The 21,364-nt window shown below is 32.1% G+C and overlaps 1 pseudogene across 1 annotated transcript in view; it reads left to right on the top strand.

Moving 5' to 3' along the window:
• Positions 1 to 21,364, top strand: part of LOC144372567 (tolloid-like protein 1) — a 72,567-nt pseudogene that overhangs the window by 46,719 nt on the left and 4,484 nt on the right. Inside the window, exons 13-17 of the transcript XR_013432539.1 lie at positions 1,938 to 2,133; positions 3,734 to 3,859; positions 5,844 to 6,005; positions 9,861 to 10,037; positions 18,949 to 19,078. The product of XR_013432539.1 is annotated as a tolloid-like protein 1 (transcript). The remainder of the gene's footprint in view (positions 1 to 1,937; positions 2,134 to 3,733; positions 3,860 to 5,843; positions 6,006 to 9,860; positions 10,038 to 18,948; positions 19,079 to 21,364) is intronic.

Genomic DNA, 21,364 nt, shown 5'->3' with positions numbered 1-21,364 from the left:
TGTGTGATGAACAGGGAAATATCGATTTCTTTTTAATCATTGAAAAAAATTTTTTTCATTTTCAACAGTGTCTATATTGTTTGCCTGTGAGTAGCACAATTTTAAATGCAACTGTTTTCTTAGAATACTAATTGAAAGACCTTTGAAATTAGCTTACTAATTTTTATTCTAGCATGCCTCTTAATATGAAACAATATGATTTAATTTTTATTAAAGGACCTTCTCCTGTAAGGAGTTTTTTTCTTAACATTTTCAATTCCTTTCCTCTTTCATCTTGTTTTGTTCCCTCCCTTTTCCAATATGATTTATGAATTGGGGCAGTTTATTCTATATTTCTCTAAGCAGCTGAGGATCTATAGTTGGTTTTTTATCTGCATTCTTGTTACTGTTTAGTGTTGACTTTTTTCTTTTGTCTTTAGGAAAAATGTGTGCATTTATGATTCACATGCTCAGTGAGCCCCTACCTGTTGATATCATTAAGAATTGCTACCACTACCCCATTCCCAATTCTTATACTCCTTACTTTGTTTCACTCATATTTTTTCATGGAACTTAGCACTTTCTAATATATTCTAATTTGATTGTATATTTTTTGATTATGTACTGTTATTCCTTTTCTATTTTTCCACTAGAAGAATGTAATATACAGAAGGGCAAAGTTCTGGTATTTTGCTAAATGATATACACCAAATATTGAGACGGGTACCTAGCTGAGAGTAGGTCCTGAATGTTTGTTAAAAGAATGAATGAATTCTCTTTTGTGGTTGCAGGAAAGAAAATGGCAAATGTAGCACGTACTCTTACATAGAAATCTGTGCTTCTAATAAATTTATTTCCTGGTTGTCTTTATGCTACTTGATATGAAGACTATCACTGGTAATGCATTGATGGATTTGTAAAAGGAGTTTTCAACCAACTATATAAGAAGTTTCATGCATTCAGGTTGTAACTCTCTGAATGAATCTAATTCCAAAAGAAATAGAATTTCTGATATTAGTTTCATAATGGGAGAACTCGATCAACTAATGAATTATATGTTGAATAGTAGTTGAAAAGATATAATAGTATTAATGTTTTTTAAATTATGGATGCCTTTCTTTTATAGGTTTAAATACCTAATAAACAGTTGAGACTTCAGGGATAATACCCAATTTTTATGAAAAAGAAAGTTAAAAGTATAAATTTTATTCAGAATTTGTCTTATTATTTTTATAGTAATTTGTACATTTTTTGGTCTGTTGTTTTTAGAAGTTAAGGGCCAAATTGTTCATGAACAAGAGTACTCTATGAAGTGTCAGGTTCATGAACAAGAGTCAGGCTGACATTCTGATCTAATATTTGCATTTAGTCATTAAGAAAAGGGAAATTATGGGGGTTAAAAAGAGTGTGTCAATGTAAAAGGGCTCATCCAGACAAGACCATGTTACCTTGAGAAAAAGAAAGCCAGCCAAATATGGTGGCACATGCCTGTGATCCCAGAGAATTGGGAGGCTGTGCCAGAGGATCACAAGTTCAAAACCAGACATGGCAACTAAATGAGGCCCTAAGCAATTTAGTAAGACCCTGTTTTTGTTTTTGTTTTTTTAAATAGAAACCACTGCTGATTCCACAAGATAGAAGTCTTTCTATACCCAGCCATGCTAATTATGGATAAAGAATGTTATACACAATGAAATACTGTCATCACATATTATCAGATTTTCCATTCAGATTTTCCTGCTGGTCCTAACTCACATGGATATATTTCCATACAATTTTAACTTTTGAAAGTCCTTTATTCAAATGCAACATGTGCGCTTGTGAGAAATACTTATTACACTCACTTAAGTAACTTTTGTATTAACAAGTCAGTTCTATGGCACTGAGTACATAATAATCTTCCTATAAAATTGTTTATGTATTGATGAGGTCATGTTCACAAATTTTTATTATTGTAGATTGAAAGACATGACAACTGTGCCTATGACTACCTAGAAGTTCGAGATGGAAACAGCGATAATAGCCCTGTGATAGGTCGTTTCTGTGGTTATGATAAACCTGAAGACACAAGATCTACCTCCAATACCTTGTGGATGAAATTCATTTCTGACGGAACTGTGAATAAGGCAGGGTTTGCTGCTAACTTTTTCAAAGGCAATTTGCAGTAATGTGCAAACATGAGATTTTCTTTTTCAGGGAGAACTGTATTATTTATCTTAAAGTTGGGGAAAAACTGGCTTGTGGTTGTATTAAAAGTTGAAGTATGCTCTGTTTATAAAGATATTTGGTGAATTTTGATGGGAAAGGTAACTAGTGAAATATTGGAGTTTGGAACTTCGTAGCACAGGGTAGAGACGCTATTAGGATGGCTACCATATGTTCTTTATGAAATAGTCAAAATAACAAAATTCAGAAAGGAAGAAAATATTTACAGTACATGAATACATGTAATACACAAAGGATCCATAACCAGAAGGGAATTTATTGAGATGTAGTTGACACATCAGTTTATCTCCAAGTGCCAGCATGTCTAAAGAATCACTTCCAGAATGGTGTTCTTCCACACTGGAAATAATTTACATCTTCTTTAGCAAATTATTCTGATGCCTAAAATGTCTTTATGACAAAGGATTATTGCTGATCAGCTTTAATTTTGAATTGTATAATTGCATTTTTATTTTTATCTCACATATTTGATGTGTTTTATGAGGGTAAAATGAAAACTACTTTTGTGTAAATAGAAACATCAAATATGCCTGTGGGAAATTTGTAGACATTTATATTAAGTGTGTAATTATTGAATAACATTTCCTATGAGTGGAGCAAACAATATCTATACACTGCTTTTTATAGGATAAATGAAGCAATCAATATGTATATGTCAAAATTTATTGATAGACATCTAAATATTTTTCTTATTTCAAGAACAACAGTAAATGAATTATCCCTGAGAGTTACTTAAGTATTCATCATATGAATTGAAATACAGAAAAACTTGATGCTCTCACTATATGAATCGATCAAAGTGTAAAATTGCCACATAATATTTCTTATTAATAATATTTTTTAGAAACTTTTTATGCCTGTGAATGGCAAATTTGAGGCCAGACTCAGCAACTTAGAAAGACCTTCTGCAACTTAGCGAGACCCTGTCTCAAAATAAAAAATACAAAGTGGTGGATTTTTACTCAGTGTCAGTGCACCCCTGGTTTCAATCTCCAGTATGAAGGAATAATTTTATATGTGTGTGTATGATGCTGAAGATTGACCCCAGGCTGGTCTCGTACATGCTAAGCTTGTACTCTATCACTGAACTATATTTCAGTAGCCCCTAGAATCATTTTTTTGAGATTCATCTAGCAAATTATACTATGAAATTAATAGGGAAACTATGCTTTTTCAGTAAGTTTTTCTATTTCATTCCGAACAACCTCTAAGATTTGACAGTCTCATTTGACCTGAAATTCAGAAAAAAACCCCCACAAACACACACACTGTGTCTTGGAGAAGGTACTGTTCCATTGACCCTGTCCGAGTTTTCTCTTGGTTCTTCCACAATTCTTACGAGGTTACAGACATGAGCCTTCTGTGTGATCCATCAAGGGCTTATACATTGTTCCTGCTCCTTTCCCAAAAAATGAATCGTCTTTTTTTTATTTAGAGCCAGTAAGCATCATATTTACAAAAATTTTTGCACCCTACCATGTAAAGACAAAACGCTCTACTTGTTCTGTATCTCTCACCATTTTTATAGAGGAGGACGAGTGTGCCAAACCTGACCGAGGAGGCTGTGAGCAGCGCTGTCTGAACACTCTGGGCAGCTACCAGTGTGCCTGCGAGCCTGGCTACGAACTGGGGCCTGACCGGAGAAGCTGCGAGGGTAGGGCTGGATTGCCACAGTGCTGCCTGCCTGGAGACCCCTGCCCATCCCTTTCCTTCATGTATTCTCATTCTCTTGTCTCTCTCTTTCCTTCATATTCACTTCACTCACAGTCAGGGCTGCTGTGAATCTTTGCCTGGATTCTTGTTAGAGATCAGTCCCTTTCTCCTTTGGTCACCAGGCCCATAATGGATGGATGGATGGATGGATGGATAGATATAGATAGATACATACATACATATTGATTTCTATCTCTATCTAGATCTAGTTTTGTATCCATCCCTCCATGCATCCATCCATTGGTCTATTCATCATTGTTTTTATCTTTTTTTTAATATAGTCTATGAATGTCTCCCTTATTAAGATGACAAGCCAGAATCTGAACCATCTTTGTATCTTTAACATCTAGCACAGTCAGAGCAAAGCATTTAGCATAAAGCTAAATGCACATTTTATGAATATATGATTTATTAAATCATCACTTGTCATGGTTTTCTGCATTTTCCCTTCACGATCTAACGTGAGGTTTGCCATACAGTGTTTTGTTCCCATGGGTTAAGATCCCTTTCCTAAGAATTTAAAGCTTCCTCTTTTTCACCTTCCCTCCTCCACCCTCTTACAGACCTTCATTAACAGATGGAAGAAATTGACTGCTCTTCCTTCCTATGGTCAATTTCTAATTTATCTCTCTTTAAAAAATCTGCTAAATTTATCTACCTAGAACTTGTAGCAATTTACTATTATTTGTATTCATGTACTAATTTATTTTTGATTTTGCTCACCAAGAAGCAAGTCTCTGGAAAGTGAGCACCTTTTTCGCCACTGTGTCTGTAACAGGATGAAAGTGGCAAAAGCAGCAAAACTGTTTGCTTAAGGAATAAGTGTCACACCCTTGATGGCCTATTTCTTAAAAAAAAAAATCAGTCTCCCTATTTCTTCTTGTGAGTTTGAACTTTGTCTGGCTTTCAAAAGTCTCCATCCTACCTGTTAAACTACTAATCCTCCTCTCCTAGAATGAAAATGACATAGTTACAAAGTAGATACAGTATTATTTCAGAAGAGAACAATGTATATCAATCATAAAAGAATATGACTATTATTTATATGTGGGTCCTAGAAACAAACATTTTACTTCATGGTCATTTGCCAAAAACTGATAAAAGTGAATGTCAGGTAGTACTTTTGCACACTTATAAATATGGCAATATATATGCACATGCATATGTGCACAAAGGAAAAGAAAGAGGCCAGTTATCTTTTTGTAACTCTGGACTCCCTAGGAGTTAATTAATTATACTGTGCACAATATATGTCCTTTTCTTTCAACTTGCTTTTGGAAAACATGATTTTGCAAATTTTGGTATCAATAGGAAAGAGAAGAAATATAAATAGATCATTTCAAAGGAAAGAAAACCAGTTGTTAAGTAGATTTTTTGGGGGGACAAGTATGTTCTGTTTACCACAATTTATCTTGCTTGTTAGCTTAGATAATAGCATTACTTTTTGGAAAAAATAGTCTGAGAAAATAATTGATTTTGGTCTTATTGCCATGAAACTGTATTATGATATCTATCTATCAATGTACATTTCTTTCCTTAATTCCTACAACAGCCTTATCAATTCTTGAAAAAGAAAATTTTTTTTCTTAATTCTATAGTAGCCAAGACACTATGCACTATGCTAGTCATTATACTCATTTAAAAGTTAAGTAACCCATTTTATATTGCTTGACCAACTTTCAAGTGATTTAAAATGTGGTGGTACAGTCATAATCTACTTTGTTGTAAAGCTATAAGATAGCAGTTTATAAATGGGATTTGATGATTAAAATAGTTGTATTTAAAGCTAAGGAGCAGAGAGTGCAGTTATTAGATTGTGAAATCCTGAAGATGGTTGAAATTTCACATTGGGATGCTAAGGTACCAGTGGAAAGGGGGGTCAGAAGGGGGTGATGTTATTAAGCAAACATTTTCCTTCTTTTTAGCGGCTTGTGGAGGACTTCTATCCAAGCTCAATGGCACCATCACTACCCCCCAGCTGGCCTAAAGAGTACCCTCCCAACAAAAATTGTGGGTGGCAAGTGGTTGCACCAACTCAATACAGAATTGCTATGAAGTTTGAGTTTTTTGAATTAGAAGGGAATGAAGTAAGTGAACCATACATACCATGCATTTGAATCATACTTTGGGAATTACTAAGGCAAACTGTCAAATATTAAAAAAAAGAAGAAAAGGATCTATTATAAATATGTAGGTGTTGTAATGTTTCTTTGTGCTGTTGCTCATTTCTGCCACTGATTATAATTGTTGTTGATGTTGGATGATATTTTAGACAATTTCTGGAAGATTGAAAATCAGCCAGAGGGAGTTTTTATTCAGCAGATTTAATACACACTATTTTCCTGATTTATTAAATAATTATAGAGTATTTAAGGTCAACTTCATGCCACATAAACTTTCTTAAAAAAAAAAAACTAACATCAGGATACACACAAAAATATAAGTATGGGAGAACGTGGAACATTTTGTTCGTAGGAATGGATATATTTCCATTAATGAAGAATTAAGAGAAATAATAATTAGAAAGAAGGAAAAGTTGGAGGTTAAAAACAAGAAAAGGCAAAGATTGATATGCAGAAACAAAATTATGTATAAAGTCCACAAATGGTCCCAATAATCATTGTCCCAGGGACAGTGATACATTGTAGTTCTGTTCTCTGTGTGGCATTTCATTACGAATTTTGCTCCTGGTTCATCGATAAGGGAATAAGGGAATGGACTGGGGATGTGGCTCAGTGGTAGACTGCATACCTACTGTGCTCACTGGCTGAGTTCAGTGCTCAGCACTGCAAAAGAAGAGAAAAGGAATATTTATTTTTTAGCCTCAGTAACATATGTACTTAGTTGACAGTATATTTTCTTTACAAAATATAGCATACATTGCAAAGGTACAGTTTTCTGTCAGGTGGTCGCATTAAAATAAGTGAGATCATTTGTTTGAAAAATCCTTTGTGCTAATACACACTAAATACACACTAAATTCAAATGGGATGTCAAGCTCGGAAATAAGAACCTTTCAAAAATTTTTCTGGTCAATGCTGATTTAATTCAAGAGAAAAGGTGATAAACACTTGTTTTGTTTGGTGGTTCTTACTTTCTGTTTTTATTTTTTTCTGCTTTTCAGTTTTGCTTACTCTTCAATGAACATGATTTAACACTTCTAAATATGATAAAATTAATTCATAAAAATTATTATGTCTTTATTATATTTCTGTCAAAACACAAAGTGTGAGAACAGAAATATATCTGGGATAGTCATTGTTGGGAATATTTGTGGATTTTACATATAATTTTGCTTTTATATACTTATCTTTGCCTGTTCTTTTTTTAAATTTTTTTATTGGTTGTTCACAACATTACAAAGCTCTTGACATATCATATTTTATACATTAAATTGAAGTGGGTTATGAACTCCCAATTTTACCCCAAATGCAGATTGCAGAATCACGTCGGTTACACATCCACAATTTTACATAATGCCCTATTAGTAATTGTTGTATTCTGCTACCTTTCCTATCCCCTACTATCCCCCTCCCCTTCCCTCACATCTTCTCTCTCTACCCCATCTACTGTAATTCATTTCTCTCCTCGTTTATTTTCCCATTCCCATACTTATCTTTGCCTTTTCTTTTTTTAACCTCCTATTTTTTCCTTCTTTTTAATCTGTTTTCTGTCTGTAGTAGCCAAAGTACTTCTGTACATTTTAAAAATCTCTTTCTCGGGTTTTGTTACACAATAGTTAGATGACTTTTGTTCCCCTTTAAAGGAGACTAAAGTCTGAATTTATACATTTTAGATGATTGTAGAATCTTATAACTCAATGGACCTTTTGAGATTATTTTTTAACATTATGTGTGAGTTTTATGATGGGATACACTGCAGTTTATCCTTTTAATATATTTTATCCAAATAGAACATCTTTTTCTTTTTGTGACTACTTCAAATTTGGGGAAATGTTAAAATGAAGACAAATTTTTATGGTATTTTTGGAAAAGCTTTTATTGAGTTAAAATTCTTGAAAATGGGATTTCTCTATCAATTTCTGTGATTTGATATGAACTGAGTATTGAATGATTTCTACTCTCATAGTTTTCTCTAAAGCTATTAGTTGCAGCAAGTGAGATATTTTGAATTCATTAATTGGTACATGTTTCTGAGAAGTCTAGAGAGAGATTTATATTCAGGATGAAGGAGGGCAGTGATTTACATAAACAGGGCACTATCTTCTAAAAGCATTGTTCTCATAATAATGGTCATAGTTCACATAAGGACCCTTTACAAACTTTATTAACATATCCTAGAACTCTGTTAATAGTGGTGGTACCATGTGAGAAGCCATCACAGAATTCTGCATGATTTCTGAATATCTATGCTGTTATGATCAGAGGCCTGAGCAAACACTTGAATTTCAGAATAATGGGTTAAGTTTAAACCTTCATTATTTTCTTCTTTATACTGAGATACCAAAGGAAAGTCAATGAAAAGAACTTTAGCCCTATAAGTATCCTCCTATAATATACTGAAGACCTCTTTAAACAAAAATCTCAGTTTTAACAAAGTAAGTAGAAAAGTTATCTCATTTTTCCTAGCATCATTTTGCTTATTTATCACCTAATTAATATCACCAGTAATTTGAGTTGACATAGTTCAAAGAACACATCATGCCCCAGGGTTGAATCATGTGCATTGTTAAACCTTTCTAATTACACATTTATGTAATAAGGTAATTCATGTAAGATGTGTTCTTTAGAATGTGCCCTATTGGAACTTTGGAAAAGTGTATCATGGAACGGTTGAGAGCCATAAATTGCTTAAGACTACCTGGCACTCATTTGCCTTCTTCCATTTGGGTATTGTTAGTGTATTACATATAAATCAGAATGAGTAGATCTTAATTTGGTATATATTCCTGCTTCCATTCCACTGAACAGAATTGCTATTGGTTTGTGATCCAGCTGCAAACCTACAAACTTGAAAAAATTAAGAAACATCAGTAATTTTCATAAATTTGAAAGGAAACTGACTGGTTTTTAATTATATACCAAGGGTCTGTGTTTCCCTTTGAAAGTGAGTAATGGTGTTGTTATGATCAGAATGTCATGTTTCCATGACACAGAACAGGACTAAGCCAGACTCTGTCCACCTCCATACTCCATGTTTGATAACTATATTTTGGACAAGTTATATAAAAAAATTCTGAACCTCAGTTTTCTCTTCTCTACAATGAAAAGGATTATTTTTGTTGCTAGTGTTTGATAGACTCAATCTACTAATATTATGTACATGACCTGTCATGTTTTGTAGAAAATAGAATACTATATAAATACTTTTGCAGTTCCTTTTGAAATTTAAAGCAATTAAAAAAAAAAGAATCAGAGAATGAAGCCAGGAGTAGTGGTGCACACCTGTAATCCCAGCAGCTCAGGGGGCTGAGGCAGGAGGATTGCAAGTTCAAAGCCAGCCTCAGCAATAGGAGGGGCTAAGCAACTCAGTGAGACACTGTATCTAAATAAAATACAAAATAGGGCTGGGGATGTTGCTCAGTGGTCAAGTGCCCCTGAGTCAAATCCTTGGTAAATTAAATAAATAAATAAAAGTAGTTTTTAAAAAATGAAAAAGTGACAAACTGCTGTTCTTCTGCCCATCATTACCATCATCTCAACAAATATTCATCTGAATTCTCCTTATGATTTTGTCTTTTTTTGAAAAAATATATTCACTTGCTACAAAGAAACAAGCATGTCAGTGTATATACAATCTAGAAGATTATTCTCTATCTTTCATACTTTTTATCTTAGAGTTGAACCATATTCTTGATTTTCTTTAACCTGTCATTTCCAGTTTGACTACCATGGGAGCAAACAGGTAAAAAATTCTCAAATAAATGTCAATCATCTGGTACTATTGGTCTAGTGACTAGGACCACTGTGGTTTTTTTCCAGGTATGCAAATACGATTATGTGGAGATCTGGAGTGGTCTTTCCTCTGACTCTAAACTGCATGGCAAATTCTGTGGCGCAGAAGTGCCGGAAGTGATCGCATCCCAGTACAACAACATGATGATTGAGTTCAAATCTGACAATACTGTATCAAAGAAAGGCTTCAAAGCACATTTTTTTCTCAGGCATAAGTATTAACATGTTGTATGTGTATGTTACTGATGTTCAACATGGATTGGCTTAAATTTATGATCTTTTCTTCACAGTTTACTGTTGATAAACTTGGAGGCACAAAGGATGCATGATGATTTATCCTAGTATTAACATTTTCTTAGGGCTGGGGATGTGGCTCAAGCAGTAGCGCACTCGCCTGGCATGCGTGCGACCCGGGTTCGATCCTCAGCACCACATACCAACAAAGATGTTGTGTCTGCCGAGAACTAAAAAATAAATATTAAAAATTCTCTCTCTCTCTCCTCTCTCACTTTCTCTTAAAAAAAACCCTTTAAAAAAACATTTTTTATATAAGATATATTTAAAAGGAGCACTGATGAAAGGTTGACCCAAAATGATTAGATTTTATATAATTAAAGTCTGGTACAAGTAACACAAAAATAGTGATATAATACTTCCAAGCAGTGACTAGCTGTTACAGGTATATGGGAATAATGATACCAGACTACCAGACAGTGGAATATTTTCCAACATTTTTTTTTTTTTGGAAAATGTGTTCTTAGTTTTAGACTCTTTCATTTTGCAGCATATTTCTTCTTGTTATTGCTATATTTACATTCTTATTTTTAGGCCAGTAACAACATCATATTTTGCCTTGTTGCTACAGGCATGATTGTAGAAAGAGACTGAGAAATATGGAATTATAATTTTATTACAAATAACATAGGATGGGGTATACTTAATGTTTTATACTTCTGCGTTTGGAAATTGGCAACCAATTCAGAATACAATAAATACAAACTTTCCCAATTTTACAAAAACATAGAAACGTGAAATTTCCCTAGTTTCTGAATCTCAGAATGATTCATTATAAAAACAGTATTTCAAAACTCGAAGAACAAATAATAGTGTAATAAACCTCAGTATAGGAATCTATTCTGCCTTTGCATAAAGCTAGCAAATAATTTAAAGCAACTAAATTCCAATTATGCTTTAATATTAGGTAATTTGGATTGAGTTAATTCGAAGTCCATTTACTCTAGTTTAAAATTAATGAGATTTACAATGTCCATGGTTTGTTTGGGATTTGGGGGGGTAATTGGGATTTGGGGGGGTAATTGAAGTTAATGGTTCACAAGCTCCGTTGAGTTCCAATTCAGACATAAAAGTGCATTCAAAATACAGTGGGTTTCAGCTTACTTGCTCTTGTTCCCTTGCCTTCTCACAGATTTAATTACCTTTTAAAAATTCTTCTTAGGCATTTATTTAAGATTTATATTCTTAAAAGTAGAATGTGAATATCTTATTTTAATAAAAGAGACTTTCTTAGACTTTACTATTGTATAAATATCATGGACATGGTAGAGACAAAGCTACTTACCTCAAGCCATCTAAATAGTTATTTTAAAAAGTGAAATTATGAAGCAATTCAATTTTATCATAACATTCACAGTATTCATTTGCACATTACCTTGGTCACATACTTCAAGATTCTTTAAAAATGCATACTATACATACTAAATTCAAATTATGATTAAATTTAACAATTCTCACAACAATTAAAATCACTTTCTGTTATTTTTGGTCACACAAAATTTTCCAAATTAAAAAGCCAGATTATTTATCTGAATCTTTAGAACACTACTAATACAATATAAATGTGCTTTTTAAATTCTTAGAATACAAACATGAATGCAGATGGTACTTTCATCACTTGAGAAGATAATAGGTTTTATTGTTTTCTCTGTGTAGTGATGCTTTGCAGTATTAGCTGAGTATCTCAATAATACTCAGCAACTTATTTGCTATAAGTCATGTTCACTAATACAATCATTTAGAAAGCTATCTGTTTTTAGTATTTAAACACACACACACACATGCTACATGTAGTGTTTATTTCATTTTAGAAAAATCTAGCTTATACTAATGGAATGAAGGTAGTTAAATAAAATGAACAATGAAGTGCAGGAGGAAACTAAACTCTGGACATTCATATTATATTGGTATGTTCATTTCTATGTTTATTTGAAAGATGAGCTGCTGAGGAGTTAACACATTGCTCAGGGTCACAAAGCATTTAAACCCTATTCTGTCTTGGTTCACAGACAATTCTCTTAACCATAAAAGCAGATTATGACTTTTGCAAGGGGCATTAATAATGAATGTGTGCCATTCAACATCCTTATGACCTGAAAAACAATAGATATGCTTTTCATTTCTTTATTAGATTACTTTTTTGTAAAGTGTGAAATAATCATCATTAAGTATAAATTTTCAATGTTCCTTTTGATGCATTGAAAGACCTTTTATTTTGCTGTATTTATATTTAAAATATTATGGTTCTGGATGATACCTATTGTACACCTTATTTCCTGGGAGTTTCTCTCAGTGGGGAATGTGTGTGCTCAAGAAAACAGAAGGTAAAAACATTCTATTTGTAGTAAATTACCATTGATGTACCATAAAGAGATGGATGTAAATAAGGATTTAGATAACTAAATGATCTTAGACTGATAATCTTACAAAATTATAACCTACAAAAGTTCATCATTTTAATAAATAGGTTTATTCACATTGAAAATATTATTTAATAGTTCTAATGCTTTAGTGTCATAAAATAATTTGTCAAAAATCATATATTTTATTGTAATTACATTTATTAGAAAGTAACTATGTAAACCACATACTATACTTCATACTACACTTCACAACAAAATTGAAGGATATTTTTTAATGTTAAAATCCATGATTGGGGGATTTTTAAAGTGCATTATTAGTTTTATTGTCACAGATTCTTTAGAAAACAATCAGGCATAGAGATCAAGAGTCATTAACATGACTATCATGTTTGTCTCAGAAATCCCATTCTTTTGGGAGACTCTCATAAATATCCTCACATCAAGAAAGATTTAAATATAATGAGATACTGATAGAAATTTGGACAAAATAGTGTGACAATTAAAAAAATATCAAGTTACAGCAAATAGACTCTTGTGCCATAAATATAATTCAATGACTAAACAGTGCAAAAAGTTGTAGATGATAAAATATTAATAGAAATCTAGGTATAAAACTATGCACTGTGCTTATAACTAAGCATCTGATTTGATACAAACCTGAAAGTTAACCATTTAAAAACACTGAAAATACTTCTGCTAAAGTGGGAAGACAGTGCCTTATAGTAAACTCCAATTTATCTCAGAGCATTTCTCTGATTTAAATATAAAGTAACTTTTGGAGAAAAATCCTTAAATAATATTTCTAACTATCTGTTTCTTAAAAAATATTTTTAGATTTGCAAAACATTGCCTGATGGACTTTGATCTTTTCTAAGTGAAGAAAATTTTAAGTTTTTATATTTATTGATATTCAATATTAATATAAGAAAAAAATCAATAGAAGTGAATCAGAACAAGTTAATTTGTAATTATCTTATTACACACAATAAAATAAGAATCTAAATATATTTTATGGGAACTTAGTCTTAAATAGTAACATTTATAGCCAGTGTTTTAAAATTTCAAAAGTAGTTATGGCTTTATATAATCTTAACAAGTGGTATAACATAACGTGTTCAATTACTTTCTTCTTATTCTTTTCCTAATAACAATTACAAAGGAATTCCATAACAATAAAAAAAAAACAGTATTTGGTGATAAGTTATCCCACAGTATTTGGAAAGGAAAGCAATTTGAAAATAAATTTAAACTTCCTTGAAGTCATACATAATAAAAGAGGTGAAGAGCTATATTTAAATTTTAATGTGTGCAGTGAAATAAAGTACTTATAGTGCTGTTTCTAACATACCATTTATCTAATAAAATAACCATGTAGATTGTATCTATTTTTTCACATAACCTCAGATTTTTAAAGAAGTATTTTTTTAGATTTAAGAAATGGAATCAAAAGGATGTTTCCAAGAACTTATTAGCAGAATAATTAACATCAATGATTTCTGTCACTCCCATGTTCATGAAACTAAGAAACCCTTATATATCAATTCTAATTAAGCTTCATAAATTAGTTATGAAAATGTCATAGCTTGAAATGTGGAAAGTTAATGGATTTTATAGTAGAAAAGCTTTTAACCTGCTCTACAAAAATCAAAGTGTGGTGCACTGTAATGATTCCAGAATATATTTTCAGAACAAATGAAGGAACTAATATTTAAGAAAATAAAGAAATTAGGAATATCAAAATAAGGCTATTGGGATATTAACTAGAATTATAAGTCTATTCATTTTTTTAGATAATTCAGAATATAGTAACATGGCATTTTCTAGAAGATATCTAATTCAAGAATTGCTGAAGGAGATTTGTTATTAGATTAATAATAATGATTTATTTTATATACTGATAAAATAAAACTCAATTTTATGTGATATGTTTTTGAACACAGGGGTATAAACCTGCATAGGTATACACAATAGAGTTTGTCTAGTTTAAGTGATGAGGCAAAGTTAGCTATATACCTCTCAGAACAAAGTTATTTTTCTTAGAACAGGTTACGCCCAAAGAAGTATTGGTAGAAATTTATGCATGCAAAACAGCAACATTTGGAGAACTTGACAGGATTTTTAGAAATTATAACATTCACAATTTGGAAATAACTTTAGGAAGTGGGCATTGAGCATGGGGTGCACCTTTGTTAGGCAACCCTATACAATGAAAAGTCTCAGTAATTACTTCTATGATAATCAGAACACCAAATTTGAAAAAGAAAACTTTCAATAGCAATCTCACTCAGGGATAATTTAATGGGAATGTGTTCTAACTATTATTGATAGACCTAGTGACTTGCTTAGTGACAAAAATAGAATGAAACTGAAGTTTGCCTTCTCTCAGTTCATTTTGGTCTGTAAAAGTGCAGAGTAAGATAAAATAATTTTCATTTCGATATTTCTAATTATAAATTCAAGTGATTTTGTCTTACACATTCATCTTCCTCTCACAGATATGTCTTCATAAACATTTTTATATTATTTTTCTCATGGAATGGTTGTTGATATTTGTAGATAACATTCAATCTAATATCACCCTAACAAATGTATAAATATTGGTGTGATTAATTATCAGTAATAATGTAGCTACAATATTCCTACAGTTTTGAATCCTGCTTCCAAGTTTTCAATATTAGTAAGATTTAATATTTGCAGATTTATGGAAAGAGCTATAGTAAGTGTTGTAGCTCTCAGAGTTTATCTTCTTCGCTCTCTAAAGGTGATAATTTATTGAATAGTTTTGTGTTGTGTGTGCTGTGTTTGTGTGTGTGCATGAGTACTGTATGTATTCCTTAATTCCAGTCCTGAGGATTTGGTTTGAGAATATTTGCTTTCCTATATGTTGCTGTTCTGTTGCATGGAATATTTACTTCTTTTTCCTACAGATAAGGAAGTTTCTGCAAAGAGAAAATTTTTATTTTTGAATATTGCAAGAACTTGTTACAGGTTGCCACTTCAGTTCCAACCAGTATGTATTATTCATAGACTGATGACCTCTGATAGTCTCAGAGGTATGCTACAGGCTCTGATGGGAAAATACCACCTCTCTTCTCCTAATAATAGAACTTTTCTTCATCTAACACAGAATGGAAAACAGACATGTCCAATCCCAAGACTGGGGCTCCTTTCCATCTACAGAAGAGAAATGTGGTTTTTTTTTTCTTTTCACAAAATATTTGTTTCTTCTACTAATAAAAACTATTAATTTTTCTTCATTGTGTGTCTACTCTATGAAAATGCCAGAAAATTTCAAATGAATAATTGATTGAATTCTCAATTATTTAATTGATTATGCAGACATTTTAAGAAATGTTGAATACTCTGCATCCTCCTCTCTTTCCCTTTTTCTTGAATTCTTCATTCTGTGAAAAGTCTGTGAAGTTAGGTCCTGAGAGGGGAAAAGGGACAACATTAGTCAATCATGGTTGTTAATGTTTCTCCCCCATACCCTGCTAGTTTGATGGTCTTTCATAAGTAAGAAATATAGAACATATTGGTGGAATTCTTCTTTTATGATATTGTTGTTTCTCACAAATGAAGAAAATCCAAAACTGAATTTACTTTAATTAGAATAATTAATTAATTATCTCTATTAAAAATATCTTCAAAGGACTCCAATGTATTCACTATTTTCTAGACAAATTATTAAGTTAAAAAATATGGGCGTTTTTTTTGTCTGCATGATGTAAAACATCTGGTTCATTTTAAGTATTCCAATGATTTCATGAAATTTTCTCTTTTCATATGACCATTTGACACAAGGAGCTCAGTTTTAGATGCTACCTTTCTGGAAATGATAACTTTCCTCTGCTGCTTTTAGTTACAATTTTAATTAGTCCAATTTTGCATCTTGGCTAAAGCATAGATTAACCCATAAATATATTCTAGCAGCCTAATTGATGACTTTTGACTTTCATGGGACCTTGACTAAAATAAGAAACAAGCGAGTGGGAATGGAGGGAGGCAGGAAACACAGACAAACTGGGAAAGTAAAAAATAACAGATACTTAGAAAATAATGACTACATAAATAATAATATAATAATAATGCTTCATCTTTTAGTTCTACAATTTATCCTGTTTTTCTTCTTCTCCTCCTCTTTCTTCCAAATATTATTTGAAAAGTTATTTTTTAGCACAATAGAAATAAAAATAATTGTTTGAAAAAAGACTATTAAAATATATTTGGTTTTACTTGGAATTCTTTCAGTTACCACCACTACAGCTCAGCTATGCCCTATGAGGTCCTGAAACTAATTACACTTGGAAAGATTAGCTATTGAAATGATATTCCTACTAGAATGAAGTTTGATATGTTGGAATTATTTTGACTATACAATGAGTATGGATTTAAACACTCTGTAATAATACATGTGTTCTTTTAACATTTTGGTGCTTCCCATGCATGACCATCCAGACAGGTACCAATGAAAGGAGGAATCAGGCAACTTCACCCCCACAGGGTGGGTCCTTGAGCAGTCCATTTGTTTACCAGTCAGTTACAAAAGAAAACAAATGTTCTCTAAGCTACTTTGCTTACAATGGTTAGGTTTTCATACCATTCTCGAAAGTCTAGTTGACCATAATCCATTCTGAAGTTCATTCTATTGGGTCTTATTTTAAATACAACAAATCATCATTATATAAACATTTTCATAAGAAGTGTGTTTCTATTTCAGAGTAATTGTACCATCAGAAAAAATTTTTGAATAGTCCTTTTTCATTTAATGAAGAGATTTTTATCTATATTCACTCATGAGGAAGGCTTTTTCTAAAGCTTCTTATGATAAAATACTATATTTAAAAAAATTACTGCTGAACTATGTGAATTAGGAAATGCAAGCAAGTGAAAAGATAGCAATAATAAATATAATTTACCATCCATCCATTCTGTTTTTATCTTTCATAATTCATAACCAATAATCTTCAGTGTTGACACAGTTAAGGTAATGGGGTTTAAGATATGATAAATTGATCTAAAATTAACTTTATGATGTTAATTCTCTATTAATTTCTGCTTTCTTATGAAGTTTGGTGTTTGTTACTCTTTTAGAGATGAACTATCTTTATTTAATTTTTTTTTTGCTTGGTTCCCATAATATGCATTAAAAGAATCATGAAAATGGCAAGGATAGGCAGAGAAAACATAAATCACAAATTTACTGATTCTTACATATTCTTTAAAGACTGGAGAATACCTGTATGTATTTGAAATATTCTGCCAATGTATGAATGTATCCTGTAATCTGTGTGTGCTTGTAATGGCAGTCAATCTTTAAAAGTGGAAAAAGTAGATGCATCTTTCAAAATTGCTAGCAGATTATTTAATAAAAATAAACAAAAAATATATAAAAGCCAAAATAGCAAACTGTTTGTGATGTGAACTCACTATATCTCACCAACAAAATCAGCTGACAGTGAAAATTTTGAATTCATCTCACCTCTGAAATGACTGTACTGTGTCCTTTTTGTTCTCTGTGTGTGGGAGTGATGAACGTTTGAGTGATATGCCACCATATATGTGTGTCAGGAGCAACCTGCCAGTTTGGCTTAAAGGAACATGCCAGCCATGGGATGACAGCTGAGTAACGTAGTGTGACAGCTGATGCCTGTCACTGAATCGACTGCCTGTTAATCTAGTTTGGCTTTCTCCCTGTAGTGAATATATTGACTATTTCCTAAAGCTCATATTTCCTATTTTAACCTTTACTTCTAGCACACTAAAAGCTTTTTTACAGGATGACTTATTAATAAACTAGTCTGCCAGAGTAGATTTGTTTAAAATATAAATTAACTTTCATCTTTAAGATGGTCTAACGATGTCTTTTCTTTCTTGGAATGTTTTGAAATGTCCAGATTCATTAATGCCAAGCATATCTGCAAAGTTAATGAAAAAAAAATCAACTACAGTAGTTATACTGAGTGATTGAGTGATTTTTTTAAAGCAATTATATACAAATCTTGGAAACTTGTTTAGCCTCTGTCTGTGCACCATGGTTAATATAATGAAGGATTTGACCACTACATAAATGCTGTTTCTTGCCTTCATTAAAGCTACTAGTGATTTTAAATTCATTTCTAAAAATTCACAATCACTGTGTGGATTAATTGGGAAAGGAATCCCTGTTGACTTGTTTTTTCCTACGCAAATGAATTTAAACTCCTAGTAGTTAATGAAGAGAAAAGCATTATGTAGTGGTCAATCCTTCATTATATTAACCATTCCATGGTACAGCTCCTAGCTAAACAAGAAAAGGGTAAAACTAAGACACCTTAAATTTCTATTTTTTTTTTCATGTTGATCACAGGAGGAGTTGTGACTTAGTTTACCCTTGGCCATTGCTCGCCTCAATAAGTGACTGTCCTTTAAGAGCATTTTTTAAAGCTACTTACTAAACTATGGGGTTTATTTCCTTGCTAGACAAAGATGAATGTTCTAAGGATAATGGTGGGTGTCAGCAGGAATGTGTCAACACGGTGGGAAGCTACATGTGTCAGTGCCATAAGGGATTTGTGCTGCATGAGAATAAACATGACTGCAAGGAAGGTATGGAAAGAAATGTCCTTTTCTTGACAACATCTCAAATTTTATGTGATTTGAAAAACGTTCTGCTTCTAAGGAGAGTTAATCATATCAATGAGTTGAATAATCAGAGGTCAAAAATAAAAATTAAAAAAAATTGTGAAATGTTTATAGATCCCATATAATAATATAATATAACTGGAAACCTCATTATATTACCAAAAGATTTTTCATGTCACATGTGGGCACCATTAGAGTAACTTGTATATGAGATACATAAGTTGTTATGAAGCCATCTGGTAGCCAAAAATCAACTTGTTATCCTCAGGTCTTTATAGAATAGACCTTACAACACTATCCGTATATAAACTGAACTTCTGAAAAATGTTTTAAATTTGGTGTTATAGCCCTCCCCCAAATTTCTCATACATGAGCTTCATGAGTGATGTGCCTTAAATATCAGACATATCAAGCTCAAATGTCTACCAAGGGAAAGACATTTGAAAATGATATATGCCATTTAAAGTTTTAAGTCAGGGTTCGGCCAGAAAATAAAAAGCAAGCACACTAGTAGCACAATACTAGCCTGCCAGATTTTGTTTCCAAAGTCTTTAAAAATTCCAAGATTTTAAAAACAATAATTTTATTCCCCTCAGCTTCTGTGAGTTATATAGAAACAGGAGATAATTATTCAGGTCTTATTTCTTCCTTTGAGAGTCTACTCTGGAATTTTCTACTTAAATTGGATTTATGCCTATTTCAAAAAGAGAATTATTAAGTAAGTTTTTTTTTATAACTACTCATCATTCTGTGTATGTACATTGGAAGGACCTGACTAAAATCTCAGTTAGATAATGGACTTCTTGTATATACCTTAGAATTGTAAGTTGGCAAGTTTTCTTTCTTTCTTTCTTTCTTTTTTTTTCTTTTTTGAAGACAATGGCATTGTACAGAATCATATGCAACCAGGAATTTTTTTTTCTCTCTGCTTTCCTGTATGAGCATATTTGTAACTTGGTAGTATATGCTATTAAATCAACAGCCTGGGCAACAGGCCCAGAATTTTTTTTTCCTTCAGAAATGGAAGGTAATTCAGAGAAAAACATGAAGCAGCCTTTGAAGAATGTGCATGTGACCCATGTCTCAGAGATAACAAATATCTTCCTAATATTTTAAGTAGCTAATATTTCCAGAAGTAATTTTATAGAAAACTTCCATTTAGATAGAATGATGTCCAAGTACCCTTTAATAAAATTAATTTTTATTGCCAGGAAAAAGGTTGAATTTTCTTTTACCTTTGCTGTAGCATATGCACCTTATATAGTTTAGCAGTAAGCCTGTTTGCTTTGTTGCAGGCTATTGTAAATCAGGTAGACTCCATATTTCATGTGGCAAGGCAAAAACAGGGATGATGGAATTTAAGAAACCCTTTCCATAATGAGATCCAGAATTTTTCTTTCTTTCTTGTTATTTTTCTTTCCCACCCCCAGAGTTGGGATGGAACCAGGGCCTGATCTTGTCTTGCTACATAATCCTCATTTGTTTGCCAGAAGCTGAATGTCACCTGTATCTTCTTGATATTCCTCCACATTGCAAATCCAAATCTTCCTATGGAGAACTATTGTGATTAAGATGAAGTTGTAGATTAAGGAATGCAATAATGGCAGCAGTGATAACATCAATTGCATGAATTTGTATTGAGCATGGACCCTTGTTGTGTGGCCCTGCAGTATGCTGGCATATTGTTTATATAGTAAATTAATTTCCCCAAATAGATTCCTTGGAAAATTTTAGAAAATCATTTATAGTTTACAATATGTAACAAATAATTCCAGCCTAAACCAGGATCTCTAGGGTATAGCTTCACAAATTACTTACAGTGAACATAGCCTGATGACATCAAATACTTTGAAACTTGATACTAAGTATGGAATGGTCTCGTCTGAACTGATAGAAACATAAGAAATTTTATGCTAATGGAATGAGATATTCTTTCTAGTTAGTTTAAAAGCTGTCTTCAAGGCTAAGGAGCTATTTTTTTTATCCCTAGTGCTTCATTTTGCTTTAATGAAATTGAGGTTAATTTATTTTGGCAACTAAAACTGTGACTTAGGTTTTTAAGTGTATACTTCACTAAGGGAGAGAGAAAATATAAATATATAATTTCTAAAATGCTTTAATGAGATTTATTAGATGAAAGTGATGTTCTGTTAATGGGGGAAATTAAAAAAAAGATTTTAAAATGGCATAGTTCATTGATTTTTGTTTGTGGCAATGCATTACATATTTTGCAAAACCCAGTGTTGATAT

This window comes from Ictidomys tridecemlineatus, unplaced genomic scaffold (genome assembly GCF_052094955.1).
Source record: "Ictidomys tridecemlineatus isolate mIctTri1 unplaced genomic scaffold, mIctTri1.hap1 Scaffold_132, whole genome shotgun sequence".
Taxonomy (NCBI): Eukaryota; Metazoa; Chordata; class Mammalia; order Rodentia; family Sciuridae; genus Ictidomys; species Ictidomys tridecemlineatus.
The sequence above is the reverse complement of the archived record's forward strand: the minus strand, read 5'-3'. Positions and strand labels throughout refer to the sequence as shown.